General features: G+C 44.7%; 1 non-coding gene across 1 annotated transcript; it reads right to left on the bottom strand.

Annotated features, from left to right (window-relative positions):
* Positions 1-12,325: 12,325 nt before the first annotated feature.
* Positions 12,326-12,444, bottom strand: LOC133384579 (5S ribosomal RNA). The gene has a single exon (XR_009762631.1). It is a non-coding gene; the product is annotated as a 5S ribosomal RNA (ribosomal RNA).
* Positions 12,445-18,742: the final 6,298 nt, after the last annotated feature.

The raw sequence follows: 18,742 nt of genomic DNA, 5'->3' as shown, positions 1-18,742 counted from the left end.
TCCCATTGTTGTGCTGCTTTAACTGTTAGGAAGTTTGTTCTGATGTTCAGCCAAAATTGGCTTCCTGTAACTTGAGCCCTCACTAGAAAAGACAATAATGCTGGGGAAAACAGAAGGGAGTAGAAAAAGAGGAAGGCCAAACAAGAGATGGATTGATTCCATAAAGGAAGCCACAGACCTGAACTTACAAGATCTGAACAGGGTGGTCTATGACAGATGCTGTTGGAGGTCGCTGATTCATAGGGTCACCATAAGTTGTAATCGACTTGAAGGCACATAACAACAAACAACAACAAACTTGAGCCCATTATTAATTAATTAATTAATTAATTGAACTTATATCTGGCTCCTCCTCTCAGTAGGGCGGCTCCGTGTCCTGCACTCTGGGATTACTGAGAAGAGATCCTGGCCCTCCTCTGCCCTTTCATGTGCTTGAAGAGTGTTATCATATCTCCCCTCCTCTTCTCAAGGCTAAACATGCCCATTTCTTTCAGTTTCTCCTCATAGGGCTTTGCTTTCCCACAGGGCTCTTAATACAGGCCTGCAGCAGGGTTTTATCATGGGCAAGGGAACAGAAGGAGTCGGAGGTGGAGCTATACTTAAGCAGACAAAGGCTTTTGGCCATAGTTAAGCATCATAGTGGCAATGATGTCAACCACTGGATAAAGGGCCAGTGAGCATGATTCCAACACACAAACAATCTGCATGCGCCACAGCATCTGAAGCACATCATCCAGCATTGCTGGGTGGGCAACAATTGTATTCTCGGGGCTCTCATAGTGGACTGGGGACTGGAAATTGATACTGATTGACAAATTGTCCCTCAGGAGGTAATGCTCTTTATAGACTGAGCACTGATCAGAGCTTGGAAAAGTTACTTTTTTGAACTACAACTCCCATCAGCCCCAGCAAGCATGGCCACTGGCAATGATGCAATGTATTTGGCTAAGGGACTGAACTACAGAACGGGAAGCAATTTGCTTCCCCTCCCCCAAGTTATCATGAAAATTCATCAGCATTTTAATGTGAATATTCACATTTATGCCAAGCAATTTCCCCTAATATAATGCATTTTTGTATTTCACAGATATATATATATATATTGATGCATGCTTTGGCCTAGCATATGTATCATTCTACACATTACTTGGCTGGTGAACTGCACTGCAAAATTTGGAGAAATGCAAACCTCAAAGGATGGTTGTGTTTCAGTTTGTGAATTGTTTCGGAAAGTATGAATGAGGCAGGGTCGCCTTTAAATACAAACTGAATCGAATTTCTCCCCCGTCCCTAGACTCTCACTCTGGAGTTCAGATGATGGAGTTGTTGGATGTATTTAAGATCACCTGTTGTTCATCCGACTTTTCCCTGGTAGATCGTAGACTTGGAAAGCTGCAGGCAGCATACTGTACATTCGAGGGCTCTGAGACAGTATCTGACCTTCAACCTGCAGGCACGCGACTGCTGCTTTCTCTCTTTCCTTAGCAGTTTTGCACAAATTGCAGTGTTCACATGGCCCTCCCTCTTGAGATTTATCTGGCGCAATTGCCATCTATCTTTTGATGCCAGTGGGAAACACACACCTCTTCACCGAGGCTGTTGGGAGGAGCTGACCTTGGTGTATCAGTTTTCAGCTGGTGTTGTTCACTGTTGTATTTTAGGGAGAGGGCCGAAGCTCAGTGGTGGAGCAGCTGCTTTGCATGCAGAAGGTCCCAGGTTCCATCCCCAGCACCACCAAGTAGGCCTGGGAGACACTCCCTGTCTGAAATCCTGGAGAGCTGCTACCAGTCAGTGTTGACAGTACTGTGCTCGATGGTCCAATAGCCTGACTTGGTGTAAGTCAGCTTCCTAGGTGCCTGTTAATGGGCGTATATTGGGTGTGATGATTTTAACTGAGCTGACTTGTCTGTTGCAGTTTTATTGCTTGTTTATGAGGAACCTGTGTTTTTACCTGCCATGGACTACAAAATAAATAACTCTATTCCAGTCTAGTCTAATCTAAATATCGGAAACTTGATAACAACTTTGTAAGGTAGGTTCATATTATCGTCCCTGTAGAGCAGCGGACAGAGATGAAGTGAAGTGACAGTGGCTTACCTAGGTGACCACCAGATAATGAGTTCATGGCAGAGGCAAGCTTAAAACTAGGGATTTGGTGGTTCATTGGTCGGTTAGTCATTCTATATAACTCAGCTCAGCCATCTGTTTGGTTGGCCAAGAAATAAATGGTTGTTTGTTTTGGGTGATCATGCAACTCAGGCAATTGGTAGCATGTGCCAAACACTGACATCTTAGGCTGCAGTTTGAGAACATAAGGAGATGCCTTATTAGCTCGTTTATCCATCCAGGTCAGTATGGTCTATAGCAGAGGAAGCCAAGGTGGTGTCCTCCAGATGTTGATGGATTTCCATCAGCCCCAACTGAGTCTGTGAACACAGTAAAAACCTGGGGACGTCTAATGCTGTGAATCTCCACCTATGCTCAACCTGTATATATGTATAAATTGCAGGTTGGCTAACCTGTGGCCCGCCAAATGTTGTTGACTCCAACTCCCATCAGGCCCAACCAGCATGGCCAGTGGTCAGGAATGATGGGAGTTAGAGTCCAGGTACTGAACCCAGGACCTTTTGCAGACAAATCACGTGTTCAGCCAGTGGGCTACAGCCCTTCCACTTAGTTGGAAGTCAACCCCATTCAACTCAGTGACTCTACTCAGAAGGAAGAGTCACTGGGTTGAATGGGGTTTATTTCCAAAATATAAAAAGTAAAATACAAAGGGCTGGACTGCATGGGTGGGAGAGAATGGGAAGCTGACCACGTACTCTTCCCCTGCTTGATCCTTTCTCTGCCAGCCAGTTTTCATCTCCACGGGTAATATCAGCTCTGGAGTGGTAGTAAATGAGATCCCCACATTTCTGCATCCCTCAGCTCTGCTCATTCTTCTCCAATTCCTTTCATATCCATCACATTTCTTGCTGTGCGTGGTTGATTAAAGAAACACCAGGCTCACGTTTGGAATTCTGCATGTGCTCAGAGGCAGACTCCTTGTTGCTTGATACAGGGCTGAGACAATTTTAGACTCTAGGCTTAATGAATGTATAGGGGTCCTCCTCTGTAGATGGTAATGTGTATTCCTTCCCTTACTTCAAAATGCAGTAAGCCAGCCCTGCTGTGTTTGGAGGCCCTTCTGCTCATTCTGTGGGATGGGGCCCTGGACCTCTGCCACAAAGTCCTGCCTGGATGGCACCACTGCTGAGACCCAGTACTGACAACAGGTTCTGCATCTCAGATTAAGCTTGCCTCAACTGTCTGTCTGTGAAATGTAATGTAATGTTTTATTTCTAGGCCACCTTTCGGCCAAATAAACCCCCAAGGCGGCTTACACACAAATACAAATAAAAACAATACAATTTACAAAAAAAAAATCAAACTAACAAAGTCCTAACATCTCTAAAAAACAGGAGCAGCAAACCAAAAGCATTCATCTTCCTGGTAAAGGGCAGTCCCCAGAAAAATGTCACTAAGAGCACGGGGGGGGGGGGCAAGGCAGGTGGAAAAGCATGGCCCTTGATGGTCCCAGCACAGTCTCATCCCTGCAGCAGCACCTCTCAGCCTGCAGCTCCTCCTCATAAGGCCCAGGCAGAGGGATGGGGCAAGGCAGGTGGAAATGCTTGCCCCTTGATGGTTCCAGCACAGTCTCATCCCTGCAAATGGGAGTAACAGCTGAAGAATATAAAGAGCTGTAAAGCACTTTGTAAATTAAATGTGCTACAGCAGAGGTGGGGAACCCTTTAAACCCTGAGGACCGCATTCCCTTCTGAGCAATCTTCTGGGGCCACAGTGATAGGCGAGGCCAGAGGCAAAAGAGCAACAAATGTGAATTTTACCTTTGCATTGTAGGCTAGTTTCTTCACATTCACACATTCCTCTCTGTCCTCCATTCAGGCATGATCAGTGCTCAAGAGCATATTCTAGCGAGGCAAAAGCACTCAAGAATAGTGCAAAGCAAGGGGTTAGCTCAGGAAGGTGTGCAGCTTGGGGACAGTCCCAAGGGCCAGTTCGAGAGGCCTGGAGGGCCACATTTCACCTCCAGGGCTGAGGTTCCCCATCCTTGTGCTATAGAAATGAATTTTAGCCTGGGATTCTAAGCAAACCCACCTGGAAGTAAAACTTATTCAAATAATTGGGCTTTCTTCTGAGTAAATATGCTTCTGATCAATGACCCGTTGAAGTTTAGAATGGGTCGACGGACAAATGTCAGGAAAATATGTACAAAATAGTCCTGATCTTTTCCCCCCTTTTCTTTTTAATTAATGAATGTCGAATGAAGGGGCTGTCCTGTCCTCTCAATATTAGATTTCGCTACATTTAGGAGATAGCAAAGAGTTCTAAAAGAGGCTGGTTGACCCTCGCCTTCTCTTGGGGATGCAGGAGTTGCATGACCTCCCAGTGATCAAAGCCACAGATGCTTCATGTAACTGAATCACTGGCTTGGCTGAAGCATTTTGCTGGACAAATGCGGTCTTTGGAGGCATCAGCGTCTGCTGGTAAAGGGGACAGCTGGCCTCAGGGGAAATGGCAGGATGGAGAATGAGCAGTGAAGGGTAACCTGCCTTGAGCTCAGCCAACCAGCCAGCCAGCCAGCCTGTCGGTCCCTGTGCCCCTGGCATTCAAAGGACAGCTTTGTCTACAGCAGAGATGGCTCTGCCTTTTCTTCCCAACAGGGTAGTGGAAAATGAGCAGCACAACATGATTATTGTTGCTAATGCATTTCTGCAGAGCTCTAGCACAGCGGATACCTTACATCTCCCCCCCACACATCATGTTATAGCTTACAACCACCTGGCAGAGTAGGTCCTTATGATTTCCATTTTACGGGATGCAGGATCAGAAAATACCTGCCTGAAGCAAAAATATAAATTCTAATATTTCCATTTAAAACAAGGCACAAAACAATATCAGAAAGTAAAATAAAATCCTTTAAAAAAATTACACAGATCTGGGTTCCTTAACCCAGGGAGAATTATATCTGCATTTAATGGGAATGTCAGAGGTGGAGGAACTCCTACTCTCCTTCCTAGGATGCAATTTAAGAATGCCAAATAGGACTACCACCTTCACGCACAGTTCTCACTCCCAAACTCATATCCCTGAATTGTTTCCATGACAGCTGGTTATAATAAGAACTACTGTTCAAGAATTGGTGCCTGACTTTTCTTTTTTCCTCTTCCAACCCTGTCCTTTTCCCCTTGTGTGTCGTGTTTTTTAGATTGAAAGCCTGCAGACAGGGACGGTCTTGTTTTAACTGTGTGTTATGTAAGCCACTCTGGGAGCATTTTTAGCTGAAGAGCAGAGCACAAAGGCTCTAAACAAACAAACAAGCAAACCTTGGTCAATGGGATGATTCCACCCTGCCCTCTCTAAGTACCATGAATTATTCAAGGAACATCAGCCACGCCCTCAGACCCTTCTGTCACCCACTCTCATTTGTATGCTTCCCACCAATTGGCTGCAGGGAGGCTTCAAGTATTTCTAAGAAGCTCCCAAGCAGGACATGATGGAGAGAGTTTTCCCCTGTTGTTTTATCATCAACATTTGGTCAGACAGAAGACCTCTTCATGCGTGCATTGCAAGAAGGAGCATCACACACACATGGCCTCCAAAGTTGAGTGGCAGTGATAATAGTCCTGCTCTGATTTCGGCAGTGTTTACATCCTAGTGCCTTCGTTTTTGGCTTCTCCGAAGAGCACTTTCCTGTTAGTCGCGACTTCAAGGGGTCTGTTTGCCGCGCCCCACTCTCCACTGAATGTACTGGACGCTGGATGCTGAGATCAAGAAAGGGTGTCATTCTTCGCTCTTGCAAGTGGACTGTCACCCACATTGGTCTTTGTGCTAGGGTGGGAAGACTCACACCAGGCGTTTCCATCTAAAGGCGCACTTTTTGGACTATACAGACGAGAAGCAACTAGGTTAGTCTCTATGTTATTGTTTAGCTCTTTTGCTTAGTTTTTTGATGTCCTTGATGTTTTATATGTTTTTGCTTTGTATGTCACTCAGAGTAACCAGCCAGATGAGCAACTAATAAATCGAATAAATAAATAAATAAATAAAAATTTCCATGCATCAGGTGTGAAGGTTTGCGAAAGGAAGCATAGGCATTTAATTAATTAATTAACATCCCATCCTTTCTCCGAAAAGAGCCCAGGACAGCAAACACATCAATACACCATTTTAACAAACAAACAAAGCAATAAAAAAATTACAGATAAAAACATTCTAAAAACAGTTGCAGATAAAAACATTCTTCCATCCATCCAGAGTGCAAAGAACAGTCTCCTTCAGCCATCAAATGAACTGGGTAAATGGGATGTTTTTAAATTCCTCCTGAAAATAATGAGGGAGACAGATGCACCTCACCAAGGAGGGCATTCCCCAAATGGGGAGCCACCACTGAAAAGGCCCTGTCATAGGTTAACACCAACCAGGCAGCCTCTGGTGGCAGAACCACCATCAAGGCCTTGCCTACCAATCATAAGGTCTGAGATGACTGATACTGGGGAAGGTGCTCTTTTAATTACTTGGGTCCCAAGCCCTCTAGGGCTTTATATGCCAGTACTAACATCTTGAATTGGACCTAGTAGTTCATTGGCAGCCAGCATAGCACTTTTTAGGACCAATGACACATGGTCCCATCAGGCTACTCCACTTACTAGCAAGCCGCATTCTGCTCTAGCTGCAACTTCTGGACTGTCTTCAAGGGTAGCCCCACATACAGTGCACTACAGTAGTCCAGACAGGACTATTATGTGCTTAGACTTTCCATGAGCTCTGGAACCGATTGTGCATGGTTCCAGAATGTGTGGAAAACCTGTGTGCGTAGAAGTCTATGCACGTAGGATTTCCTTCACAGATGTCCATGCCTAACATGTGGACACAGGGGGAAAGCACCATGCAACTTTAACTGAAGGGCCAGCGGGGCAGTGCTGCAGCTCCAAGCTACTTCCCCTACATGTGATGCATGCATTACAGGGGCTGGAGACATTGAGAGTTGTTTTGTTCAATACATGTAAAGATTTCACAGCTCTACAGAAAGGTAAATGGGAGTCGTAAAATTTACGCATCTGCATAAAAGCTAAAAAAAAACTTTATCAATATGGAAAGGTGGAATATGCATTTTGAAAATTAAAGAACTAAAACCCTGTGATAAGACTATGATCGTACCTGCATTCATTGTTCCGTCTTCCTTCAAGGAACCTAACCTAACCTAAGTACCTAAGAAGAGTCCTGCTAGATCAGATCAAAGGCCTATCTAGTCCAGGACTCCGTTCTCACAGTGGCCAACCAGATGTCTATGGGAAGCTTGCAAGCAGGACCTGAGTGCTCTCCTCACTTGTGATTCTCAGCATATGGCTTCTGAAATCTGGGAATTTTTGTCAGGCACAGAAATCCTTCTGTGGGCTACAGTTCCTGTGGTTCTGTGTGGAGAAACCAGGAAGACTAGAATGGCTGAACTGTGCACTAGAGTGTTCATTCCATACTCGCCTCCCCTTTATCACTAGAAATCATGTTTCAGTTCAACCATGTTCTAATATTTCCCAATCTGAGAGCTTTGTTTTTTGTTACCAAAGGCAAAAATGATTTCCTGTATGTATATTTCATAACAATATTTCATTGGTTTCCAGCCCCATTCTGAAAGGAGTTTTCTTATGGCCCTGCATCAAAACTCAAAGTAGGTTTCTCATAACGATGGCCTGCGGGATACCTTCTGTAAAAATGAAAAATGGATGAATTATATTAGGTATCGATATAGCGCCAAGCATTGATCAATGCAGAAAGCAGCCATGTGATTCTTCACACTCCCAGGTGTTACGAGAGGCAGGCTGGGCAGCCTGGCCAGGCCAGCGTCCGGCTTTATTTCCCCAACATTCAGATCCCCCCCGCAATCGCTGGGCCTCTAGAATGACTCTCTGACAGCCAGCCATTAATTACTATCATCTGAGTCTAATTCATTCATCCCTTTCTCTCTCATGCAGAGGGACAGCTAGGGCTGAGGGCACTCAGGAAATGTAGGCACGATTCCATATTCTTTATGCAGAGTGCGCTGCCTGCTACTTTGTTGGGTCGCACTGGCTTTAATTGAATTGGCTTGCCAATAAAGCCGTTGTCATTCAGTAAGTGGAGTGTTGTACGACTCCCATCACAGCTGCTGCATACAAGCAAGCGCCTCCTGAAGGCGAGCCAAACGTCCACTCTCCCGAGTTGCCCATTTCCCTTCTCTCTCTCTCTCTCTCTCTCTCTCTCTCTCTCTCTCATTCAGTTGATTCATAAATCTGCTACATCATAATGTGTGGCGTTGTTATTCTTTGTTACAGGGGCTGCATCCGGGAGCAAGCCTGGTTCCTGGTTAAAGTGTGTGTGTGGGAAATGAGGTCGTTCCACATTTAAGTATTCTCCGGAGGTCTCCCATCTCCCTGAAACCCAACAAGGCAAAAAGGGGGCCTTTTTGAGAGCTGGCCCGCAGCTCTGCTTCCCAAGCCACCACGTCTGCCTTCCTGGAGAGGTGGTAGGCTGTCTCTTCCAGCAAAGGCTGGGCAGCCAACTGTTGGGGATGCTCTGCTCTCACCAGGGCTGTGGAGCCGGAGTCGTGGAGCCAGAAGCAATTTTGGGTGGAGTTGGAGTCGGTAGAAATGTACCGACTCCGACTCCAGCTTCAAAATAAAATTAATAATTTTTTTGTTTGTTTTAATGTATTTTAAGGTCTTTTTATGATGTCTAAGTGTTTTTAGCATTTCTGTTTGCCACCCTGGGCTCCTGTTGGGAGGAAGGGCAGGATATAAATCAAATAATAAATAAATAAATAATATACATTTGCCATTTATGAAGGAGTCGGAGTTGGAGTTGAAGGTTTGACGTACCGACTCCACAGCCCTGGCTCTCACTCTGCATTTCTTGCCCCCAGGAGGGAAGTTGGATGAAAGGCCAGGACTACCGTTGGGCAGAGTGAAGCAATTGCCTCAGGTGGTGGCAAGTGCTGTGGGGGAGGGTAGCAGTGGCCGGCCTCCCTCTTCAGCCATTGCTCCTGAGTCCCGTGGTCATTCCCCTCTGTGTGGGTGGCACGCATATCAGGCACCCCTTAAACTAGGCGGCTGCCCTCAGGTATACTGGAGGGTCCTCTCCTTTTGCCAGTGCTGAAGCAAGATTCAATTGCCAGCCTGGTCAGCTTCTGTACGTGGAATGGGAGAGGTGCCATCTTGTCCTTTACCTCAACGCAAAATGTCATGGGCTGACCCTGGTTGGATACAAGGCCCTCTCCAACCCTGTGAAAGTTATTTTATGCTATGATGATGATGATATACAGCATTATTATTATTATTATTAACAACAACAACAATAATAATGACAATGATGATAATAATAATAATAATAAAAGAGTCAGAAAATGGCAACCGACATGATCAAGGGAACAGAGTAACTCCCCTATGAGAAAAGGTTACAGTGTTTGGGGCTTTTTAGTTTAGACTAGAGTAAGAAGGGAAGTGAGTGTATAAAATTATGCATGACATGGAGAATGTGTCTAGAGAAGTTTTTCTCCTTCTCTCATAATATTAGAACTCACAGACATCCAATGAAGCCGAAAGTTGGAAGATTCAGGACTTCTTCTGAAGTCCTTCTTCACACAGTGCATAGTTAAACTATGGAATTTGCTCCCACAGGAGGCAGTGATGGCCACCAACCTGGATGGCTTTAAAAGAGGTTTAGACAAATTCAAGGAGGAAAAGGCTATCAATGGCTACTAGCCGTGGTGGCTACGCTCTGCCTCCACCATCAGAGGCTTCTGAATGCCAACTGCAGGAGGGGAGAATGCTCTTGCACTCAGGTCCTGCTTTTGGGCTGCCCATGGAGATATGGTTGGCCACTGAGATAACAGGATGCTGGACTAGTTGGGCTATTGGCCTGATCCAGCAGGCTGTTTTTATGTTCTTATGTCCATGCACCACTGATCTTGTATCCAGAACAATGACAGCTCCAGCAAATTACTTTTAAGAATATTTTAACAAGGCATCCTCAACAGGCCGCCCTGGGCTCCTACTGGGAGGAAGGGTGGGATATAAATCAAATAATAAAATAAATAAATAATGAATAAACAGGCAGCAACAACTGTAGAGAGGGTGGAGGTGTCAGGTGAAATATAGGGGCTGAAATTTCCTATGGACAGTTATGGAAAACAGGGGCTGTCCATGGTAAATAGGGGTTGTTAGGCAACATGAAATTGATCCCAGAAGAGAGGCACCTGGTGCCCATTGGGGCTGGTGGGGCAGAAGGCAGAGTGCCCAAGAGTAGGTGGAGCTAGAGCCAATCATGTGCAGGGCCAGAGCCAATGGGAGGCAGAGTCAACTAATGGACTTCTTCTGGGAGGAAGGGTGGGACAGAAATGTAATAAATAATAAATAAATATAGTTTTGTCCCCATCATCTTTCTTGCTGTGTTCTTCAACAGGCAACACTGAAACAGAGGAGGAAGAAACTGGCAGTCATTGGATTTGTTGCAAATAAGAAGGCAGGCAGGTGGGGCCTGGATGAAGGGGAGAGCGAAGAGGGAGACACCCCTAATGCACCACAAAGAGAGGGAAGCCTTTGAAGTGCCGAGCCAGCAACCAGCCAAATATGAAAGTGGTAATAGTTTATTGCAGCCCAAACTGCCCTCTCTTTGTCTGCAGGGCCTGGATGAGGTCAGAATGGGGTTCGTGGGGCAGGGACCCATTTTCTCTAATGGACCAGCCTTTCCTGCCCCCACCCATTCATAGATTATTAATTCGGCCTTGTAAATAAGTCCAGAAAAGTTACTAGCCTTACAGAAATCAGTAGTAGCCTGCTCTGGACTAGTAGAGGCTCAGGGAACTCCATTGTCCCTGCGTAGCCTGTTGCACTTAGGAACATTACATGAGCTGTGCTGGACCAGACCAGGGGCCTCTCTAGTCCGCCATCTTTTTTGCCCACAGTGGCCACCCAGATGCCGCATGGAAGCCCACGAGCAACAGACTTCTCCAGCAACTGGTATTCAAAGGCATACTCTCTCTGATCCTGGAGGTAGTATATGGGCTTCATAACTAGCAATTCCCAGCAACTAGTATTACTCAGAGGCATATTGCCTCCTGCAGCAGAAGTAGGACATAGCCATCATGGCTAGTAGCCTTTGACAGCCTTCCACACCTTCTGGTAGCATATTCCTTAGTTTAACTATGCATATCATTTAACTTTTTTTTAATGTTGGATGAGGCAAAGGGGTTCCTGCCCCTACCTGCTCACTAGGTTTCTAGGCTGGGGGGCTTAGTACTCCACCCCTCCTCCACCCAGCCTGCTTATTCACTCACATGCAGTTCCTTGCCACCTATGGTGACCAGGCCAGCACTATAAAATAAGGCAGTTTTAGTTGACAAGTCTGCCAATTAATCTGCCAGTTACAGGAAGCAGCTGTAGATGAGCAAGCTAAAAATCCATTTTCCAGTGATTACATTTCTCCCTACCTTTTGAGCACAAGCTCAAGCCAACAGTGGGTATTGCCCTTGTCAGTGATGCATTGAAAAGGCCCGCAATGGAATTTGTTGGAATGAAGGGATTGGATGTCCGGCCAGCCGGTGTGCTTTTTCAATTAAGAGACTGACTCTGACCCCTCCACTACTCAGTCCCCGCTCTAATAGAATATCATTGTTTCTTGTTGCAAAAATAAATACCGACGATGACAGTTAATACATTTTGTTAGCCTGGGAGCTTAAAGATCTCATTAAGAAGTCAAGCTGCGTTGACAAAACGAGGCAGTATTAGAGGCGCGCATTTGTTATCCAGCCCACAAAGCTGTTTGGACGGCAAGATCCTAACTTTCTCTCTGTGGTTTTTGTGAAAGGTTGGAGGGAAAAGCTTGCTTGATTTATGAGGGCCGTAAAGTGATAGCAAGACTGGAGCGGAAAGATCTGAAGAAGCTTTGCAGCCTTCTGCATTTTAATGCACAGTTAGGAGGAACTGGATAGGAAGTCTGGCAACCACAAAGAGGAGAATAAGCTAGAAGGCTTATTCTGTTGGGCCTGGGCCTGCTTGACTTGTGACCCACTAAAATGAGCATAACCCACAAGGCATATATTTTAGACTGCTAGGCAGTCCCCTTGTCTTTACATTCTACAGGATGTGCCCAAACTAGGACATTTATTTTGTTGTTACATGCCTTCAAGTCTGTTATGACTTATGGAGACCCTATGAATCTTTTTTTGATATATTCATAGGGGTTTCATGGTAAGAGGTATTCAGACGTGGTTTACCGTTGCCTTCCTCTAAGCCTACAGCACCCGGTATTCCCAGGCGGTCTCCCATCCAAGTACTAACCAGGCCTGACCCTGCTTAGCTTCCGAGATCAGACGAGATCGGGAGTGTTCAGGGTAGTATGGCCATAGGCAGGACATTTATTAAGCTGCTGTTAAGGATGGAAGGATCTGTCAGTTTTGGTTGTCTCACTTCCTTGTTTTTCCAATCTTAAATTTGGTTCTCTACATTTTTGCAGACATTTGTGGGTTTTTTAGAAAAAAATCCTTGTGAAAATTCTTCAGCATTTTATTGTGAATTTCTCCTAATAAACATATTTTTGTATGTAGTTTTGGCCGATGAGCACATTTTTCAAGCATTTCCCCTAAAATAAATACATTTTTGTATGCTATTTTCACCAGTATAGTTGGTGAACTACGTTGAAAAATGCAAATAAATGCAGATTTCAAAAGATGGTTGTATTCAGTTCTCATATTATTTCAGAAAGTGCGAATTTGATAGATTTGGCTTTCAATGGGAACTGAACTGAATTTGCACCCATTCCAAGCTGCTGTTGGGGCATCCACATGTGGGCAATGGGCTGCTTTTGGGTTGGTGGCTCACAAGCAGGGATGGGCAAATTTGTCAATTTCAGTTTCTAATTTTTCCAATCTGAAGTTTAGTTTTCCACATTTCCACATTAGTCCGTGTTTTTTTTTAAAGTCCTCATTAAAATCTTTTAGTTTAGAGAAAAGGCGAGTAAGAGGTGACATGACAGAAGTGTATAAAATTATGTATGGCACAGTGAAAGCAGAGTTTGGAAAAGTTACTTTTTTGAACTACAGCTCCCATCAGCCCAATCCAGTGGCCATGCTGGCTGGGGCTCATGGGAATTGTAGTTCAAAAAGTAACTTCCAAGCTCTAGGTGAAAGTGGATAGAGAGAAGTTTCTGTCCCTCTCTCATAACACTAGAACTTGTGGATATTCAATGAAGCTGAAGGTTGGAAGATTCAGGACAGACAAAAGAAAACACTTCTTCACACAGTGCATGGTTAAACTATGGAGTTCACTCCCACAGGAAGCAGTAATGAGCACCAGCTTGGATGAATTTAAAATTTATGGAGGATAAAGCTATCAATGGCTACTAGTTATGATGGCTGTGCTCTCCTTCCACGATCAGAGGCAGTATGTTTCTGAATACCAGTTTCTGGAATCTGCAGGAAGGTTGAGTGGTCTTCTGCTCAGATCCTGCTTGTGGGCTTCATATGGGCATCTGGTTGGCCACTATGAGAACAGAATACTGGACTGGATAGGACACTAACCTGATCCAGCAGGCTCTTCCTATGTTCTTATGTTCTTAACATCAGGAGGGCACCACATTGGCTACCTTCAGAAGTTTATTTTAAAACCCAAATAGCACATATTCCGGTTGAAGAGTGCCTAGCCATTATAACTACCTAAAAATGACATTAAGCAGTTTATCAATTGTTGAAATTATTGAAATGAAATGACATAAATACAAGGGAAATTGAATTTTTAAAAATGGTCAAATGCCCTTATAAAATAGTGAAACACCCAATGCTTTTTGAAGAAGTCCTTCCTTAAGGGCACAAAAACATAGTAAGGCACACAGAGAACTCAGCCTCTTCATATAAGGCCCCAACAAATGACTAAAATGTTTCTCCAAGTTTTCGAGCTCTTTGACTGAAGCAGGGTCTCTGATAAATCACATTCCTCTTCTGGATGAAATGGGCATCAAACTGCCAGAACATTCTCATAGTCGTGGCCCGTTTCAGTAAAGGTAAAGGATTTATAAACATTGCTGGCCTCTTTCTCCATACCATAAAGGAGTGAGCTTTCTTGCACCATTCCTTCCTCTCTGTGGAGCTTTGTGGCTATGTGAAATCAAGCAAATCTTTCTTCCCTGCACGCAGGAGGATTATTATTAAAGCCAGAGGATTCTAGTGGAGGAAAATACACAATTTTCATTGCCTTTATTACCAGGCTAGGTTCAAGGTGCTGGTATTGGAGTACAAAGCCCTTTACAGCTTGGGACCAGGACACCTAAAAGATCACTTCATCCTCCATGTACCCAACGTATTACCACACTCTGCAGGAGAGGGCCCCCTGCAGATACCATCCTATCAGGAGGTCTGCTCCGTCTGATGTTGAAATTGGGCTTTTAGTGTGGCAGCATCTACCCTTGGGAACTCCCTCCCATTGTATACCAGGCAGACTCCTCTATTGTCTTTTGCGTGCCTGCTAAAGATGTTCCTCATTCCACAAGCCTTCTCAAACCTTTATCTGACAACAACAACGATTCATATGAAGCGATTCAGAGGAAGCAAGTTGTGAGGAGACTCCTGTTCCCCGCACTGAGCTACAATTCCTAGAGTGATTTAACAATCAATCCCCCTTCCCAGGGAACTCTGAGAATTGCAGCTCAGTGAGGGGAACAGGGCGTCTCTTAACAACGCTCAGCACCTTTTACAAACTACAGTTCCCAGGATGCTTTGGGGAAAGCCATGACTGTTTACAGTGTTCTAATGCTGCTTTAAATGTATAGTGCAGATGGGGCCTACGTCCTGGGTTCCTAGCAGAGTTTGGAAAAGTTACTTTTTTTAAACTACAACTCCCATCAGCCCCAGCCAGCATGGCCACTGGATTGGGCTGAAGGGAGTTGTAGTTCAAAAAAGTAACTTTTCCAAGCTCTGGTTCCTAGTGAATAAAATATATAATGAACCAGCTACAGAGGAGGTATGCTAGTTCATAGAATTGGTTTGGAATCCACCTGGATAAGATGTGCTAAATGAAGATGGTTATCGCTTCTGGGGAGCCAATCCATCAAACTTAAGAACATAAGAACATAAGAAGAGCCTGCTGGATCAGGCCAGTGGCCCATCTAGTCCAGCATCCTGTTCTCACAGTGGCCAACCAGGTGCCTGGGGGAAGCCTGCAAGCAGGACCCGAGTGCAAGAACACTCTCCCCTCCTGAGGCTTCCGGCAACTGGTTTTCAGAAGCATGCTGCCTCTGACTAGGGTGGCAGAGCACAGCCATCATGGCTAGTAGCCATTGATAGCCCTGTCCTCCATGAATTTGTCTAATCTTCTTTTAAAGCCATCCAAGCTGGTGGCCATTACTGCATCTTGTGGGAGCAAATTCCATAGTTTAACTATGCGCTGAGTAAAGAAGTACTTCCTTTTGTCTGTCCTGAATCTTCCAACATTCAGCTTCTTTGAATGTCCACGAGTTCTAGTATTATGAGAGAGGGAGAAGAACTTTTCTCTATCCACTTTCTCAATGCCATGCATAATTTTATACACTTCTATCATGTCTCCTCTGACCTGCCTTTTTGAAAGTCTAAGTACACTATGTCCACTGGATCACCTCTATCTATATGCTTGTTGACACTCTCAAAGAATTCTAATAGGTTACTGAGACAGGACTTTCCCTTGCAGAAGCCATGCTGGCTCTGCTTCAGCAAGGCTTGTTCTTCTATGTGCTTAGTTAATCTAGCTTTAATAATACTTTCTACCAGTTTTCCAGGGACAGAAGTTAAGCTAACCGGCCTGTAATTTCCGGGATCCCCTCTGGATCCCTTTTTGAAGATTGGTGTTACATTTGCCACTTTCCAGTCCTCAGGCACGGAGGAGGACCCGAGGGACAAGTTACATATTTTAGTTAGCAGATCAGCAATTTCACCTTTGAGTTCTTTGAGAACTCTTGGGTGGATGCCATCCGGGCCCGGTGATTTGTCAGTTTTTATATTGTCCATTAAGCTTAGAACTTCCTCTCTCGTTACCACTATTTGTCTTAGTTCCTCAGAATCCCTTCCTGCAAATGTTAGTTCAGGTTCAGGGATCTGCCCTATATCTTCCACTGTGAAGACAGATGCAAAGAACTTCCCTTTGCTTCTCCCACAGCTCCTGATACGGAGTGTAGGCTAGTTTAGGCACACCTTGTTTGTTCTGTTTGATGTGTCAATTCATCTGCCAGTTGGTCTTCTTCAAGTCTCTGCTAGCCACCTGGAGGCTTAGATCCCAAACACCCAGTCTAGGGATAATTATCTGTGTAGGTGGTAGAAATGCCCTGAGGCTCCTGGGATACTCGGCAAGTGTGTGGGGTTTTATTTCCCCACATCCATGTTGTTATTTTAAAAAAAGAAAAGGACAACAATCCAAACCAACCCTGGAGAGCTCAAAGAGAAATGGCAGGGGAAATGCTGACGTGCAGTTTTGAAATTGCATGAGAGTGGGTTTTGTTACGCTTGCCTTTGCTGTTGTTGAATCAATGGATCCTGGTACAGCCGCCCTGTGGTAGCAGGATTAGGGCACTGTGGTGTGCTGAAGCTCCTCTTAAGAGATGACCTCCATCTCAGGAATCATAGTATCTGGACTTGGAATACCCTGAATAAAAAAATTAATTGACCAAGCAATCAATTTTTGCACCTAGGTAATCCAAAAGCTGGATCCTGCTACTCAAGAGTATCATGGAAATTTGAATTCCTTCCCTCAGTCTTGAGAAATGCCACTTAAGTTCATAATTCCTCTGACAGAGGTGAACGTGGGCCAGATATTTTTGGGAGGTGTGCACGTGGCGGGGAAGAAGCTCAATTGAATACAGCAAGAATTGGACAGTATAAGATTTTGCTGTAAAGGGCTAGATGACAGATTTTGAACCTGTCGGCCTGCAGCTGTTGTTGGACTACAGCTCCCACCAACCCTGATCATTCTCCATCCCTGCGCTAAATCTTCCTTCCTTCCTTCCTTCCTTCCTTTCAGCAGTCAGAAAATTGTGGAATACACCCTCCCATGCTATAAACTACAATTAGTAGACAAAAAGGAGACAGATATTAGGACTGGCACGGGCCCTAAGATTCATTCACTCTGTGCTCTCTCTGTGTGAATTTGTAAGTCCAGTTCTGAGCTGCTCTGTATAAAATGAAGCAGTGTTCCTCCATTCATTGTAACGAGGAATCTAAACAGAGCTATAACTTCCTCCCTTTTTTGGCCAAAGTGGATGAAATGTACAAGCACAGGATCCCGTCTAAAGTGGATTAAGCCTGCCAAATTGTAGACAAATAGATTCAGGAGCTCTTTGTAAGGGAAGTAAAATGGAATACTTTCCTCCACAATCCCTTGAGTGCGGGCAGGGTGGGGGTTGTGACTTGCTCTTTATTACCTGAAAATAATTAAGTGGTGGCTGATTGATGTGTATTCCTTCTTATCTATTTTTAAAAACATTGCCACTTCACACTAGTCGTAGTTTCTTGTGCTTGCTTGTGTCCTTGGATAGGCCTTACAACATGATGCTGTCTAGCACACTGTGTGCAGAATTCTGAAGAGGTCTTGTTTGTTTGTTAAAGTAGACAAGTTTTAAAAAACTTAAATCAAGTTTTTAACTTTTTTTAAAAAAAACCCATAGGTACATAGGAAGCTGCCTTATACTGAATCAATCCTCTGCTGCTGTGCTTTAACAATAAATAAATAAATAATAAATCCAGATCTCTTCAGTGCCGTGTAGGAAATATTTTGGAGAGCCTTATTTCTTACAAAGCTCATGGACCCAGGGAAACATGCAGATATAGGAAAACATTGAACAATAGATATAGAGAAGTACAGAAGCAACAGAGTGACACAAGGCTTTGTGAGCTCCTGATCAGCTGGGAAGTTTATTGACATCACAGTTTGACTCGGGAGGGGGGAAAGTCCCCTGAATCACTCTGATCTGCCTTGTTATTTGGCCCACTCACAGAGCAGATATGCATCCCTAACAGATATTCTTATCATGGATATGGAATCATTTTTATTCAAGAGTTTAAAGAGATTAGGGGCACAGTCCAGCACAATAGGCACATATCAGGGTCCAGTTCTTTCCTGATCACCACTGCTGTAGCTATTTATACTTGGGTTTGCCCTGATGAGTTGCACCTTGTGCATGGCTGTCTATGCCCAGAAACAGCAAGTGAGAAGCTGCTTCTTTTAACAGTTCAGTTTCTGCCTGTAATTAAGTCTCCCAGTTCTAGGCTGTGACGGAAGGCAAGGCCTTGGGAAAGGAGTGGTGTGAAAACTGCAGTAGTGCTGGAAGGCATTTTGACTCAGAGACGCCTTCTGAGTCATACAACTCCTTGCTGGAGGGGTTAGCAGAGGTATGGCTCTATTAGCAGTGGATCTAGCCAGCATGCAGGCTGCACAGAAAAGGTACTGTCCATTTTCTCTGTTCGCTTTTGGGGAAGGGCCATAGCTCAGTGGTTGAGCCTCTGCCTTGCAGGCCCCTGACATCTACAGTAGGTTTGGGAATGTCCCATTTGAAACCACAGTGAGCTGCTGCTGGTCAGTGTTGTCAATAGTGAGCTAGGTGGACCAATCTTCTGTATAAGGCAGTTTTCTGTGTTCCCAGTGAGGGAATGAATGCGCAGTAGGCACCATCACTTTGTCACTCAAGTGTTCTT

The sequence above is a fragment of the Rhineura floridana genome, chromosome 4 (genome assembly GCF_030035675.1).
Source record: "Rhineura floridana isolate rRhiFlo1 chromosome 4, rRhiFlo1.hap2, whole genome shotgun sequence".
Classification (NCBI taxonomy): Eukaryota; Metazoa; Chordata; class Lepidosauria; order Squamata; family Rhineuridae; genus Rhineura; species Rhineura floridana.
The sequence above is the reverse complement of the archived record's forward strand: the minus strand, read 5'-3'. Positions and strand labels throughout refer to the sequence as shown.